At 46.4% G+C, this 16,072-nt stretch overlaps 1 protein-coding gene across 4 annotated transcripts in view; it reads left to right on the top strand.

Annotated features, from left to right (window-relative positions):
* The window catches only part of LOC149336124 (uncharacterized), a 237,135-nt gene that overhangs the window by 105,182 nt on the left and 115,881 nt on the right, over window positions 1–16,072 (top strand). The window lies entirely within an intron of this gene.

Here is a 16,072-nt window from a genome sequence, read left to right as displayed (position 1 = left end):
CATCTTTGTAGCTCAGAATAAGGCAATGTTCAAAATTTCTAGCTCACCTTCACGAAACAGCCTGTTTTTCGAAGTGCCGGGAGCGGGTTTTCGTTCCTTTTTTTTTAATTGACACGTGAGCTCAGAGTTCCTCTTCAGTGACAACCAGGTGACTGTCGCGAAAAAATGGCGGTGGTGGCGATTGTGAACGAAGTACTCGCTGGACGACTTCGGAAGAGTGAACATTTTAGACGCCTTGCCCTCTATTTATTTATTTATTTTGAACATACTGCAGGCTGAGCGCCCAAGCAGGAGTGGTATATATATACATAAAATTTAAAAAATAAAAAAAGCATGACAGCACAAGTTAAAAAACACATCAACACATTGCGTAGTCCAGCTGAAACAGTTATTACTGCACGTAAAATATAAGCACAAAAAAAAAACTGACACAGTCAAAACCGACACCACAGAACCGACAGGAGGCAAGATTTCATAGTTATTAAATACTTAATTCCGGTATATCTAAAGATTCGAGGGAAGAAGGAGGCGTTCCAATCTGCAATTGTATTAGGGAAAAAGGAGAATTTGTGTAAGTTAGTCCTTGCAAAGTGAGGCGTTAAAGAGAGGGCATGAGAGTGGCGTGTCTGCCTAGTGGTATGAGGGAAAACGTAAGGGCTAGGATCAAGTGCGAGTTTGTGATTTGTGATGCTTTGTCCGTTCTTTTGCGGTCCACGTTTCAGCCAATTTTTTTCGATCCCTGTCACAGTTTATGCTTTAGCAGTTTATACTGCACAAGGAAGTTCGGGGGAGTCCAGCAGACTAGGTGAAACTTGGAACCGTTGAAGCGGCCGCCGTTCGCGTACAACAGAGTAGATGGCTATTTCCTGATCGGCTGTCAATGGTGAACCAGTGTTTTTATGCTAACGAAGCTACGTTGAAAAGGGAAAAGTGTACAAGCTGCCAAAGTGCACGAAATACACGCGAGCAATTGTTGTAAGCGTGCCTTTAGCGTCATGAAACACACCACTCTGTCCCAATCCACATGTATATGAATTTACGGGAATGCGGAAGAGCACAGCTGCATTCATTTGCGACTTACGAAGGCACTGACTTTACGCTAGTAAACATGTCCTACACCCTTACGCTTCACTAGGCGATAGGTGTTCGGCAAAAGAAAAGCTCTGGAACTACAAATAAGAGCCACACCTAGCTGTGTAGTGTCGAGCATTGGCACTTTTGGCGGTCTGTTCAGTATGTCGCGGTCGCTCTTTCCCGAATAGGGAAGTAGATTTCGGAGGCTGTTGTCATATACAGTATCGGTTGGACCCAATGGCAGGGCGCTATCTAGAGAACGCCGATATTCTGAGCACACGGCGAAACAACCACAGCAAAAAAAAAAAAAATCGCAGTGTTCTAGCATAGTTAAACCGAGTAGACGTGCGAAAGCATGTGTGCATATTTCGCCTCTTCTTTTTAACATGGGCATGTGCTCGCGAACGCGTTCCTCGCTCTTCATCTTAACACCCTCTCGCCTCGACGGCAGCTGACGCGAGGCCCTCCTCCCGTTGACCGCAGCTGACGCGACGCTTATTCGAACTAAGCCTAGCTTACTCGAGTTGCTCCGAAGCTTCACACAGTATTCTTGGTTGGGTTTATCCTCGTTAAGTACTGTTTTCGTATTAGAAAACATTTTACGCTTCTTCGCACCACCCTCGCGCAATAAAGCAATTGAAATATGTCTGGAAGTTACTCCCAGTGCGTTCTGGCTGAACGAAACGAACCGTTGGCATCGTAGTGAAGCGCGGTCTTGGTCTGAGCAATCCAAGACGTCTACCCGCTTTGACAGAAGCCAGAACAGTCTAGAGCAACAGCTCGACGTCTATACTGCAGTGCAGGTCTTTTCGCACGCGAACCAGATTCGTGTCGCGCAGGAGGTGGCCACGCATCTGTTTGCCTTGTCCTTGTCAGTCTGCAGCACGCCACTTGAAAGAAGCGGGTGTATAACCTCGCTGGCAAGAGCGTATATGTATTCGGCCCTCCGTCTATGACTCGTCTGTTCTCCGTCGCTGTTTGCTGTACTTGCCCTGTTCTGATCTTTTTTTTTCCGGAACGGAGTCACGGCAGTTTGCAGACATCTTCTTCCTTGCCCTTTCTTCCGTCCCGTGCTCTCGGCCCAACTGTTTACTCATACCGGCCGAAGTGCACGTCTGAGAAGCAGCGCCGGCTGGACTACCCCTTGCGCATACAGGCGAAACCGTCGTCGCTCTGCAGTTCGTGCGCATGTTTCTCAGCCCACGTATCCCGCTATGACACGGAGGTCTGGCGAGCAGTTCCATCCAGGCGCGGCAGGTTGCAGGCACTTAAGTAATAGCTTTTCCGGAACTGTCTGAGAGCGTCTCGTCGTCGTCGTGCTGAAACTGACGCTTGTGCGCCGTTGTTTTAACTGCCATTTTAGAAATTGCTTTTGGAGATCCGCATTGCGCACAGTTGTGATGGGCTCTCCTCAACCCGTGCGACTAGATTACACCGGCGTGTTTTTGCAGCGAGTGTTTCGACGGCATCTGCGTGAGGCAAAGGCTCTGTGTATAAAGGCGGTTGACGCCGACGTCGCAGTAGGTTAGAACGTGAAATAGCAGAGTTTAGCTCCGCAAAAACAATGTTGCCCAGGAAGGCACGAGCAATAAGACATGCGGGCATTCATAGAGATGTCCAGAATGCTCCTTTTTCGGGTCATTTGGTCCAGGCTAGCCTCGGAGCGGGTCGCACCAAAGTGGAAGCCAAAAAATTTAGCACAACTTCACTTACGTGCTCTACGACTCTGAGTTCAGTCGCTTATGACCTGACTATACGCAGGCGCGAGTACTTCCTCTGGAGACCTGTAGGTAGAGTGTTCCTATACGCAGGGATCGTTTCGAAGTTACTGTCAACGGCGAGGTACGGCACCGACAGCGTGAAATGCTCGGTATTGTGAGCCCTGGTTTTCTCTGTTGTTTCAGTCACGTGAGTGGAAATGCAGAACGGCGCATAGTGACATGATGTGGTTGCACTGTTTCTTTTTTTTATATGTCCCAGTAGCAGCCTGCCTAAGACGCGTGAAATAACAGGCACTTGTTTGAGAGACGCTTGAGGCATAGAGGCCCGGTGTCTAGAAGCGATGTTTCAATGCCTCTAAGGTACTTACATGTACTTGGGAAACAAATGAGGTGAAGAAGGCCTGTATAAAGGATATTATGAGTTACAGTGCTCAATTTCATCACAATTGCTTTCGGGAATAATTTTACTGTAATGAATGCGAACCAAATGCGGTGAAGAAGGCCTGTAGAAAGGACATCATGAGCTAGTGTTGACTTTCACAACAGTTGCTTGCAGGCTTCATTGTACTGCAATGAGTCAACGACGTCAGAACCTGCGAGTTCTGCTAACTGCCGACTCCTGTCATGTCATGTGACGTGAAAGTTCTGTGCATACCAGCAACTGCATTGGAAACCCCAGTGTTGGGCTTCATCTCCCGTCATTCACAAAACATGTCCTGACTGTCATGACTTGCAGACGGTGCGGGCAGGGCACTTTTTTCTTATTTATTTTTAAGCCCACACTAATATCTGTCATGACTTGCATATCGTACCGAGCGTCCATGTGACCTCCGTTCTTAGTCAAGTTTGTATCGTGGGACGTGTTCTTCTGTATATAATAAGCGGTTCTACAGCCGTGCGATAAAGTTGTAAACTGGTGCTTTTATTAATGTTACCCTCTCGTTTTCGTCTTTTTCTGCCGCGCCATTCTTCGCTTAACCAACAGAATGCCACAATCCACTGACCGAAAGTACAACAAATATTTATTTATTCAACCACACAGGCCCCAAAGGGCGTTGTGTAAGGGGGGGAGGTTAAAATATCAAAGCGAAATTTAGTACATAAGAGGGAAAAGGTCACTCCATTCTCTGTTCTTAAAAAAATATACCAGAGTTTCGAAGAATTAACGCGACCACTTATGGCCACTGCACAATAGAACACGTGCAGATGCGTACAAAAATACAAGCGACTACATGCCAAAAAGGAAGACAAGCGAGGTAACAAAATGATATAAACCAGTAATAGTAACGACAGCACAAAGCGAAAAACTACCAGACATACTTTACATAATGCGGTGGCAACAAACTGAATTAACTTCGTCTTATACAGTGGCTGAGTTCCGTTATTGAGTCGATTCTAGAGAACAAAGGTGGAAATAAGCGCTTAATACCGTTATCCTCCAGGTAAAGGAGTGGATTCCAAAAGACGGCAAACGTATGTGGACCGGGTTAATTTGAGCGATATGGAAGGAGCCTGTTCCCGCCGTGGGGTTCGGTAGTCAGATGATTTTCATTGGCAGCTGTCATTTGCTTAGGGATTTTATTTGAATCCTAATTCACATCGTGTGCAAGAACGGCCAGCAACAAGTACGGTGTGTGCGGAAGCCGAGTGTTGCCTACGGATTCACCAATTACGCTCATTCACAGTGTGAGCGATGTGTATATATGATCCTTTTTTTTTTCAGCCATGCCTTGCTCCACATTCATCTCATTGCGCATGATGTACTGCACGTCCGCGTTAGCTTTTGGAACTAGAGAGGGGTTATACCGAGAAAAAGCTTAGAGATTGGCCTGGTTGCTGCCGATGTAGATTCCAGCTACACATGAAAGAAACAAAAGAGAGTTCGGAGAGTATGGAGGGTAGGTGATGAACACGGTGGAAGCGTAGGTGCTCAACGGGCACACACAACGCCGCACATGCCCAAGAAAAATGCGATCGACCTGCTGACAGCACCATAATGCGTAACTTGTGCACGACCACTAGAATCAGCTTCGGGGCATCCAGAAATGCGTACGGCTCTCATTGCGAACGCTAACGAAGGCTTGTAAAAAGGCTACGCATTGAATTTTGTAGGTACCTAAGCATGGTCCGATAACCGTTGGTCTCTTACGGATGGAAACTATGGTTTCCAAAAAGAGGCAAAAGTAGCAGGTGGCGGCAGAGTCAGGTTGACAGATTGTATCAGAAAACTTGGTGGGCTGGGCTGCTGGTGATGCTACTGATTATGATGCCTGTTCTTGACTCAGCGCCATGCATATGATTCAGGACAATCGAGATAAATGGCTAGGCAGGTATCAGAGAAACCTGCTATCACTATCGAATCTACACCTCGAGTAAATTGCAAAGAAGTCCGAAATCAGCGGGAGGATCCACGCATTAACGGCTCTATATTCCGGGAGGTTCGTTAGCGAGGCGGGAACGGAAAAGCGCATGGATACCGCACTCCAAAGGAGGCACAGTTCTTCGGCCTACTCGTCTCATCTCTGTTGTTGCTGGATATCTTTGTCGGCTGGATGCATGCTGTTGAGTGTTTGCTGCTCTTTCTCACGATGAAGGGAGAGGAAACGAACGAACGAACGATAGAGTAGGGTAGGGAAGGGTGCACTTCTTCGCTCGCGTGCTCGACGAACGCACCACTCTCGGTTCCGGTTCCTCCCCGACCCGGCTGCACTCGATTCGATTACACGCGGCACCCTGGCCGAGTAATCCAGTCGGCATGCGCCGCCTGTTTTTCGTTCCCAGGTGGCCGGACCTCCGTGCCATCGCCTCATTTTTCTTTCTTTTTTTTAGTGTGTACTGAACTCCTCTTCTCGGCTCCTCTTTCTCTTTCTACGGCTGTTGACGCAACCGACCTGAGTGCATTGATTTCTCGAGGCAGAGCACAGTGAGATGAACTCCATGGGGAGCGGTACTCCTCGGTGCACAGTAGGCTTGCTTACTTGTGCAACTTTTTCAGATTACGACAAACGATTTGCTCGCTAATAAATAAGTAAGGTAAATAGTGAACACCAGAGTACCAAAACTGCGAGCACTGGAGAACAAGCTACCAGACGACGTACAGTACAGTAAAGAAAAGGCTGCAGAATTATTGAATGATGATTCGTCAGTGTTAAATGATGATAAATGCTGTCATCCACAAGTAAGAGAACGTGGGAAAAATGAACTCACCGATAGGGACTGGCATTCCAGGAGAATGAACGGCTGAATGTTTCGGTGTACGGAGAAAACGTATGATTACTTAACGGAATAATCTGCAGTTACGTGCGCGTGGGGAAAACTAATTTCCCATTTCCGGCTCCAGAATTCCTTGCAATGTGCTCAAGCCACTTACTGTTTTCCCGTGAGGCAGGTTTAGGGTAAATAATTCTTTAATTAGCCGAAGTTAACAATGAGCACACGACACCACGCGGCTTGCCGTTCATAGCTCATTAATTACTTGATGGAAGGTACCGTTTTCGATGCGTATGTTTAGATGTTCATATTCCCGCTGTTTTTGTCCTTCCCAGCCGCTTTCCTCCCATGGGTCTGAATACTTTGGGGAGTCTTTTCTTGATTCATTTATGTTTGTTTTGTTTGCTTCTTTGTTCCCGGTATCCACTGCGTGTAATCCGAAGTTAAGGGCTTTAGACTGGAAAATTTCTCTGGCCCCGGTTTTAAAAGCGGGTCTACCCCAAAGTTCACAGGGAAAAGAAAGAGCCGATAAAATAATCGATCGTTGCCAAATTCGAAATCTCCGGGTCGCAGCACGGGGACACTTACACGCTGGTGTGGCCTTCCTTGTGTTGTTTTGTGTTCCATGAAGGATCTTGTCTTTGAGACAATGGGTGTCCTCTCTTCAAGCGGTTGTCGGGTTGTGTTGGTACAACCAAAGTAAAAGTCAGCTGCCCTAAAAAAACGACAAAGATGAAAAAAATAAGACAGTGGGTGACAGTTTTCATGGCCGAGCTATCTAGGGTAAACAATGTAGGTGCCTGAATCTCTGATCTCGTTGACAGGGCGTAGCAGTAAATCTAACATACAAAAAGGGTGCATAACAATGGCACAACAAGCCGGTCTTTTGCAGTAGCCGTTGCCACTGACGACTTCTCTTTCGAATTTTAGTTTTTTCATTGCGCTCAGCTGATTTTGTTGTTGGTAGTTAAGAAGCCCTTTACTCTAGTTTTTTTTCAAGGGTTGGAAGCATGCATAAAGTGACTCGCGCGCACGCACTCACGCACGGACGCACGCATGAACACACGCACCATCCAAGACTGAATATAATCTAGAAATAGGCGTTTTGAGCGCTGGCGGTGTTTTCAACAACTCTTCAGACGTCTTTCTGTTGAACTGGTTGATTAAAATCGAAGAATAAGCATTTAACTATCGCAGTAAAGCAGCACACTTCAATTACACATTTGTATTTTGCGGTCAGTAATAGGCGCATAACTTTCTGGAAATTTAAAAACATGATTGTGTTCGATGCCGTGCCTAGGGGAATCCTGACTCTACATGCACTCCAAACCAATACCATGGAGCAGAGGAACCTACACAGCCGTACCCGCGACACCACGGGACTTGGCGGCTCACCGGTCATGTGCTCTTCTCTTAGCCCAGCGCCCGGACAGCAGCTGCGAGCGGGAAGAGAACGCGTGACATGCACGCCGCCAAGTGACGTCATCTTGCAGGTGTGGCTGAGTGCGCTCCTCTTCCCTACAGTTTGTTGGGGCGCATATGAAGACCGAGATTTCACGCTTCAGCGTGGTGAGGATGCCATTTTATACAACTAAGGAGCTGATATTTCGAATACTGAAGCCGATCTATAGGCCCTAAGTGCTTTAAGGAATATAGTGGCGATAGTTTTATTCTTAAGTAGAAATAATTTACGTTTGGCTGGGTTTAGTTAGGATTTAGGTAATTTGGTTTCGCGAACGAGGCTGCCAGTTAACATGCCTTGCCGCTTTTCTGATTTCCTCCGCCGGTCACGATACTACACCAAAAGAGATGTCATTCTAACTAAAACAGTGAGTTGTTATGTACTCTTGAGATGTTTCGGTGCCACATCCCTAATTAATAGCGTTAGAAACCAAGTGCTTTCGGCTGACGTATGCGCCGTAAGAGCCACGCGGCAGGGTCATCATGATATGCGCTATATAACGTATTCGTGCGCCCGATGCACAAAGCTGCAGCAGAATTCTCTTCGATGTTGCCAGGGCAACAACGAGTGATGCATGTTGTGTTGTTCGCACATGCTTCGCTGCCCCTGTTGCATTCATATTTATCCGTTCTGACGCTGGAATTGCCGCAGGGTTATGCAGTAATGCAGCCGTCCCTTCAGTCCGAGAGATGGCACAGACGGCATATAAAAAGCTTTAAGGTACTCTAGCTGGTGAAATTAGGGAGTTCAGAAACGAGACAGCGTAATTTACCACCGCGGCCGTTCCAACGCCCTTGATTGCGAGTTAATGACGCTCCCTCGCAATCATAAATTACTCCCTTTAACATAATGTTCTGTTCCTATCGGCGACGCGAAGGAGGTTACCGGGCGATTAGCAGCATTATAAGAGAAACAAGTAAGAATAATGGGTTTTTACCAACAGAAAACAACAAACAAACGAAAACCGAAAGCAAAGATACTGCTCTTGCGGCTTGGAAACTTTTTCCGATTGGGGGAGGGGGTCATTCGGAGAATTCCAGGTTCCGTCGTTAAGCTGCTTTCTGGCGCTCTTCTGTGCCGCTTTCTTTTCGCGCCATTGTAAATGAAAACGACGCATAGCTATCTGTATACATCACACTGGCGAGCATTATTTTATCGGAGGCCGATCACTTGTCTCTGAGTCTGCTTGTCTCTTGCGGCCCGAAGGTTTTTCGATAATTGGTGTCGCGGGAAGCAAGCCACTTGCATTGCGCGAAGAATTTGGGGGAACGAGTGTCATTTGTAGTGTGAAAGTTATAAAGGGGATGGAGAGTGCAACTTTGGGGCACTCAAAAAAAAAAGAAAACTACTGCAGAAATGAACATCGTGAGGAAAACAAAGAGACCACACACCATAAGCGCTGACTCGCAGCTGAACGTTTATTAACAAGAAATTTATTTTTTTTTAACAAGAAAAATGCTTCCTGCGCAAGCCCAAGCGCTACAAAAACATTGCTGCCATAACATATCTATGCCATAACATGTTCATCATCATTTTCAAGCACTGTTGATTCCTGCATTCTGTAAACCCCACCCCTTATGTAACACCCTGGAAAAGGGTATTTAAGGAAAATAAAGTGAAGTGAAGTGAAGAAATAAATTGTAGGGTTTTAACTTAGCTAAACTGAGTAGACGTCTGAAAGCACGTGCTTAGCCTGGCTGGCTCATGGATTTTCTTTGTTTGGTCGCCGGCACGTCTGGCGACGTTATTAGACTCAGGTTAGCCTCTGATCGAGGTTAACCTCGCCTGACCTCTTCGCGCTGCTGATGGAAGTTAATGGAGGCGTCGACATGCAATGCACAGCGCGAGCGTGTGTTGCAGTTTAACACGTGGCATGATCGGCTGCGGCGATAGCATAGTGCCCTTGTGCGGTGGTTAGCGAAGAAGATCTGTTCACGCCGCCACGCTTTCGAAACCCAGTCACGGCGACGTTTATTTTATCTCTGCATGGGCTGTTGTTATGCTAGGTTTTGCCAAGGCCATATTCAAGGTCAAGCTTCACACGTGCTCGGATGGGTGGTTAGACCTCGTGAAGTACTGTTTCCGCTCTAACAAGAGGCCAACGAAGGTATTAAAACTATTTTCTGGGCAGACAAATTGACGGCGGACTAATTCACCAGTCTTTACATTTTGGAATGTGGGATGCTTCTACTCGTATTATATACCGATTTAACTGACCTTGGTGCTTGTGTACAAGCGCCTGTTCTGTAATGTGGCGTGCAAGCGCCTATAGTGTGGGCTAGTTTGTTGGTCTTTTGTCGTGCTCACGCTGCTCACATTTACAATACTATCAAACCGTCTAGCTGAACTTGGAATCCTCACTAAACAAAAGCGAGAAACGGGCTCATCTAAAGTGTTCATTGATAGGTCTATTACTGACATGTAGATAAAGAAACTCGCAGCAGCGATGTGTGCGCCACCTGGGGGACTTTCTACCATTTAAATTCCGTTGTCGCCGTAGTTCGATAAGGTAAGTTGTTGGGCGAGTTGGCGACGATGTTCCGTATCTACAGCGTGATAAACGGGACAAAATGAGAAGCGCTGTGTTTGTCTTAACGTGTTTCTTCTCGTCTTGTTCACTTTATCACGCTGTAGATATGGAATGTCGCCGTAGCCTATGCCATAACGAAAGAATCTCCCATACTTATTCCCCTCCACATTCCTACTTTGCTTACCTTGCGCTGATCTTATGAGAAACTACCACGCAATTATGGGTGATCTGACCAAATTTTGGATTGAACTTTTATGTGGTGAAATAACCACTCAATGTGTGGACTATTATATGTGTACGCCTTACAAAGTCTCGTGTTTAGAGCGTTTAAGACGCACTTCGAATTGGCTCGAATATTTTAAACGCTAATTGATCTCTTTGGGCCGCGATGATGTCCTCGTCGAAATTCAGCGCTTGTGAGTCAAAGTGTTGATTAGTACTGCTCCTGTTGATTAAGCCTGGATTGGAGTCAGTTGGGGACCAGAGTTAATGGAGAATACCTAAGTAATCTACGATTTGCGGGTGACATTGCCTTGCTAAGTCACTCAGAACGTGAACTGCAAGGCATGTTGAATGAGTTAAACAGGCAGAGCAGAACGATGGGTATAAAAATTAACATGCAGAAAAGGAAAGTAATGTTCAGCAGTTTCGCAAGAGAACAACAATTCACAGAACAGTGGATCTAAAAATTAAAATGCAGGAAACGAAAGGAGTGTCCAATGGTCTCGTTAGGAAGCAACAATTCACAATTGGTTGCATGGTGCCGCAAGTGGTAACAGAATACTTTTACTTAGGGCAGGTAGTGACTGCTGATCCGGATAATGAGAGAGAAATGACTAGAAGAATAAGAATGGGATGCAGCGCATATGGCAGGTTCTCGCGGGTCATGAATGGCTGTTTACCAAAATCCCTTAACAAAGAAGTATACAACCGCTGCATCTTACCGGCAGTCACCCATGGGGCAGAAACATGGAGGCTATCGAAGAAGTTTCAGCATAAATTAAGGACAACGCAGGAAACTACGGAAAGAAAAAGTGATTAAGAAAAATGATAGGTGTAACGTTAAGACATCCGAAGCGGGCGGAGTGGGTGAGGAAACAAACGAGGGTTAAGAACATTTTAGTCGAAATGAAGAGGGAAAAAATGAAAAATGGGCTTGGGCAGGGCCTGTAATGCGAAGGCAAGGTAACCTCTTGTCCTTGAGAGTAACGGAGGGTATTCCGGGAGAAGGCAAGTGTAGCAGGGGGCGGGAGAAAGTTAAGTGGACGGATGAGATTAAGAAGTTTGTGGGGATATGGTGGCCGCAGTTGCCAAAGGACTGGGTTTATTGGAGCTACATAGAAGAGGCCTTTGCCCTGCAGCGGGCGTAGCCAGGCTGATGATGATGAGTCCTGCTTGTTCCTTCTTGCAGGGATCGGATCTATAATTTCAAATGAACGTTCTTTTCAATTCTTATTTTCCTAGCGCTTAGGCTATCGAAGCTTGATTCCTAAAACACAATTCTAACTTTTATTCCCAGCTTTTTCGGCCCATAATCCCATTACTTTTCCTCTCGCTGTAATCTGCCGTGGACACATTTAATTGATATTATTGAGCCAATATCAACAACGTGGCGCAGTGCTTTGAAGAAGTTTCTAGGACACGAGAGCTCGGAGCTATATATGCGTTGCAGTACACCTTGTTCCGCTCGCTATGGTTCAATTTTGTTGGCTTGAATAAGCCTCGTAGTCACTCGTAGAGGAACCCCGAAAAGTTGCGCTTCGAATTTAAGCCAGAAATATTCGCTCACAACCTCGACAGAGCAGCGCGAATGTAATGTGATTTTCGCCCAGAGAGCAACCCCTTGACTGCGCTTCTCGAATTGACTGTGACGAAGAATAATCGTCCTCCCGAACTGCTCCGGCATCATGCACCATCACTCGCGTCGGAGTAATTTACGTTCCGCTGCACACGAGGGACTTAATGCATCGCGATCTCAGCATTTGTCGCTACGTTAGACGTGCACCGATGTGAATGCGTTCTCCTCACGAATTTTTGCAGCGCTGCGACCTCACCATTGACCATAATGCACCTTTCTCAGCGTCCTTTAACTTTAGTAGCCAATGTCGGGCGAGCCGCTATGGAAAATTCGTTTTATCTCGACGTATGTTTTTTTTTTTTACTGATGCATCTCATGCCGGCGACCTTGGACTAAGGAGTTTCGACAGGTGCTTTAAAGGCTTCCAGTCCACACGTTTCGCAACGCCGCTTCTTCAATCTCCTAAGTCGATAAAGAAGCTTAGAGGTGATGGATTAAAATTTTTGGCCGAGAAAAAATAAGCATAGTGAAAGCAGTACCAGTATGTCGAAACCTGCAGGTGTACGTGTCGCGTCTAGTTTCCCGCTACCAGTGAAGGGTTTTTAACCTTCTCGACGGCTCCCATTATGTGTGTGGTACAGCGCTGTTTTAAATTGGTTTTATGTTCCCGTGCCTTTCGGAAACAATTACCTTCGCGTTGAGTTGTGCTGAGCGAAGGCTTCTTGCTCCCAGAGCCGGTAATTCTCTCTCTTGCCACGTTGACAATGGCAGCGAACGGTTGTCCTTTTTTTTTTACTTTTTCTCTGCGCTTTTTTTAGTAAGATCAGTATGCCCCTTCGTCCCTAGAGCCTCGCAATTGCGCAGAATTAGCGAAGTGAACGCTACGCTTTTCTTTAATTATTTTTCCTTTTATTTGTCTTCAAAGGAATGAGCTTGCGTTGCACAAAGCTGGGTTGACAACGCTGGATGACCTAGATCGCGGGACGTCTAACACTTCTGCTGAGGCGCGATAAGGCTCATTACTTTATTACCTGCTATAAAAACAAATGTGGGATTACTCTCACTGGTGTGGACGAATGTCAGCGCTGACTACGCACTGACACTTCACTCTTTCCACCATCGGTTGAATAGGTTTGCTTCCAGAAGTGCGCTATTTTCATAGGATGAACTCTAAGCGTGAGCTATACAGGGTAACGTTGCAATCGGGCACCGGGCAATTTTTTTTTTTGGTTCTCCCTCGCATTCGTCTAGCAGGCGTCCTCTTCCCCAAATTCCTGCTCACGGCCGGGACCACGCAACGCATTGCAGAGTGTGAGTTTTTAGCGCTTGAGCGTTCGCAGTAGCCAGCTTTTGTACCCGCAAACGCTTATTTCGTAGGAGACGAAGTACCACAGCCATGAAGTGCATCCTATCGGATTGCATTTATTCGTAATGGGCAACTGTTCACTTAGGTAAGCTAGAAAGGAGTTTTGTCGTTTTCGACATTTGCCGCAGGCTAGAGAGAGGCAACATGATGCCCTCGGCACTGAATACTAATTTCGAAAAAAGTGCTGGCAGTTTGATATTGCTAACCAAGGAATATGGTGCGAAAGCAGGTTTTTGCTGGTGAACAACGCCACTTAGCTGAAAGCGTGATTGAAAGCGCGTTTCCTTTTGTGACCTGCGCACAAATGGAAGTTGATAAAGACGACGACGTACAATGAACAGCGTGAGATTATGCTGCCCTTTAACACGCAGCGTGATCGGCTGTGGCGATAGCATAGGGATCTCGTGCAGTGGCCAGCGAAGCTCATCTTGTTCGCGTTCATTTTTTATATAATTTTAAGTTATTGCAAAAAATGTATTTCCACGGCATCAATTGTCAATTTTTACTCGGCCCTATCATCTTTGGACACGCGTCGTGCTAACATACATACAAGAAGTACTAACTCATGGAACATACCACGTTTTCGCACCGATTATAAATTACAAATGTTGTCTTATAATCTTCCCCATGTTTTAAACACATATCAAGATACAACGGGATATAAAAAAGCTGAGCTGCGGAAATATTTTGTTCATACGCCATTCCATGCCTCCACTTCTTGATTTTTTAACGTTTGATTGAGTGTTAATCTACTTTTCCCATCACCATATGTATGACCATTTTCGGTGTTCTCATCCTTTTTTCTTCTTTTTTTTATTATTCAAGTCAATGTATATATATGTCGAGTGTCTTCTGTATTTAATCTACTATTTTATGTGTGACTGGTTTTTGTAAATTTCTTGTGCCGCTCGTGTGCTACTGCTTGTAGGGGTTTCCTGGACCCAGTCAAGCTGCCCAGGCAGCTTTTAGCCAGGAAACCCTCCAGTTGAAACTGGAAAATAAACTTATTGACTATTGACTATCTTTTCGCGCCGCCGGCGGTTCGAAGCCCAGTCGCGGCAATATTTTATTTTACAGGTTGGCCAGGCTCAACATCATTGAAAATCTCATCTCCCGCCAATTCCCGCACCACGTGACTAACTTCGGAGGCTTTACGACACACCGGTATCTTCTAGGTTGTGAGGCTAACAGTGCTTTAACACAGCAAAAGTGCAGACGGCGTATGTCGTGCGTGACAAGTGGAGCCTTTGCGCGAAGTTGAGAAAGAGTCGTCAATGAGGATGCTCCGGCGAACACTGGAATTCAGAGGAGGACTTGATCGTGGATTGTGCGTTTTTTACGTCCCGAAGCGGCTCAGGCTATGAGGGACGCCGCAGTGGAAGGCTCTGTATTAATTTAAATCACACGGGATTCACTAACGCGTGCACTGACATCGCACTTAACACGGGTAGTTTTTTCTTTCGCTCCATCGAAATACGGCCGCCGTAGCCGGGATCGAACCCCCGACCTTAAAGTGAGCAGCCGAACGCCAACACCATTGAACCACCAAAACTGGCTTCGAATTACACAGTAAATTAAAGCATTGCCCTCCACATGCTGATTACTGACAATGCAATGAAGGTGTTTCTACGTCACTAAGGGAACATGCCGGGAGCGGAGTCGATGCAGCAGTGAAAATATCACTGTCATCACAAGGCCCGTGAGACTTCGTTGTAGTACGGATGAGTGGGTCAGGAGTAGGGTAGCGCGAAACGTCTGCTACTAGCAGTGATTAGTAGCTTCTGCTCTGCGAAAGAAATTTAGCATCCCCGATTAATATATAGACCAGCCTCGATATACCAAAGCGGGTTATACAAAAATAATAGATATAGTAAGGTAATTTTCGGGCCCCTTGAACTTCGATATGATGAGGATCAACTGTATATATATTCAGTAGTGTCTGTAATGTGTGATGCCGGATTTCTTAAAATCAGACCTCTGCTGGACATAGGAAAGTTAAGACTACGCAATTAGAACGAAGTGAAAAGGCAAAGACACAAATACAACACGGCCACCCGGTGTGCTCTAATGTTTTTATGACATATGAAAACGTTGTGGGCCCCGCCGCGGTGGCTCAGTGGTTACGGCTCTCGGCTGCTGACCCGAAAGACGCAGGTTCGAACCCGGCCGCGGCGAACGTATTTCGATGGAGGCGCAATTCTAAAGGCTTGTGTGCTGTGCGATGTCAGTGCACGTTAAAGAACCCCAGGTGGTCGAAATTTCCGGAGCCCTTTACTACGGCGTCCCTCATAGCCTGAGTTGCTTTGGGATGTTAAATCCTAATAACCTAACCAAAACGTTGCGGCTTTGTAATTCCAAATCGCATGCAATAGCACCGGCACATTGCTGTTAAACGTGACTTCACGTATGTCACTCCAATGAGTCGTTGCGAAAGAAGGGACTGAGAAGGCGCTATCAAGCGGAAGCTCTCTGTCGAGCCTCTCTTGGGGCTCGGATGCCCGTCCAGCGGACACGGTGACGGCGACAGTCCTGTTACTCGCACCATCCCGTAATGTCCCTATCGACCGCCCTCTGCTGCTTCTACGATGCATAGCCGCTGGCCGGGACGAAGAACAGCGCTCGTCAGTAGAAATAATTAATCTCCGCGCTGTCACCTGATCGCAGCAGCGACGGCGCTGCCGCCTTGAGGAAAGCGCGCCATAGAAGCGACAGACTCTTGTTTGCGGTGCGTTACGCATTCGCGATAGTATCCGTCTCATTTCTGGTGGGCATCATATTCAGCATTGTGGTATACGTCAACTGCGCAACGTAGTACATGGACAGATGGAGTAAACTATTTGTTTTCTAATTAGAAAGGCTGACTGTCTAGCTTGCGACAACTGCGAGTGCGAAGAAACGGTTGAATACCGGT

Source organism: Amblyomma mixtum, chromosome 7 (genome assembly GCF_055824585.1).
Source record: "Amblyomma mixtum isolate Tamu chromosome 7, ASM5582458v1, whole genome shotgun sequence".
NCBI lineage: Eukaryota > Metazoa > Arthropoda > Arachnida > Ixodida > Ixodidae > Amblyomma > Amblyomma mixtum.
Note: the sequence above shows the minus strand (reverse complement) of the source record. Positions and strands in the feature narration are given on the sequence as shown.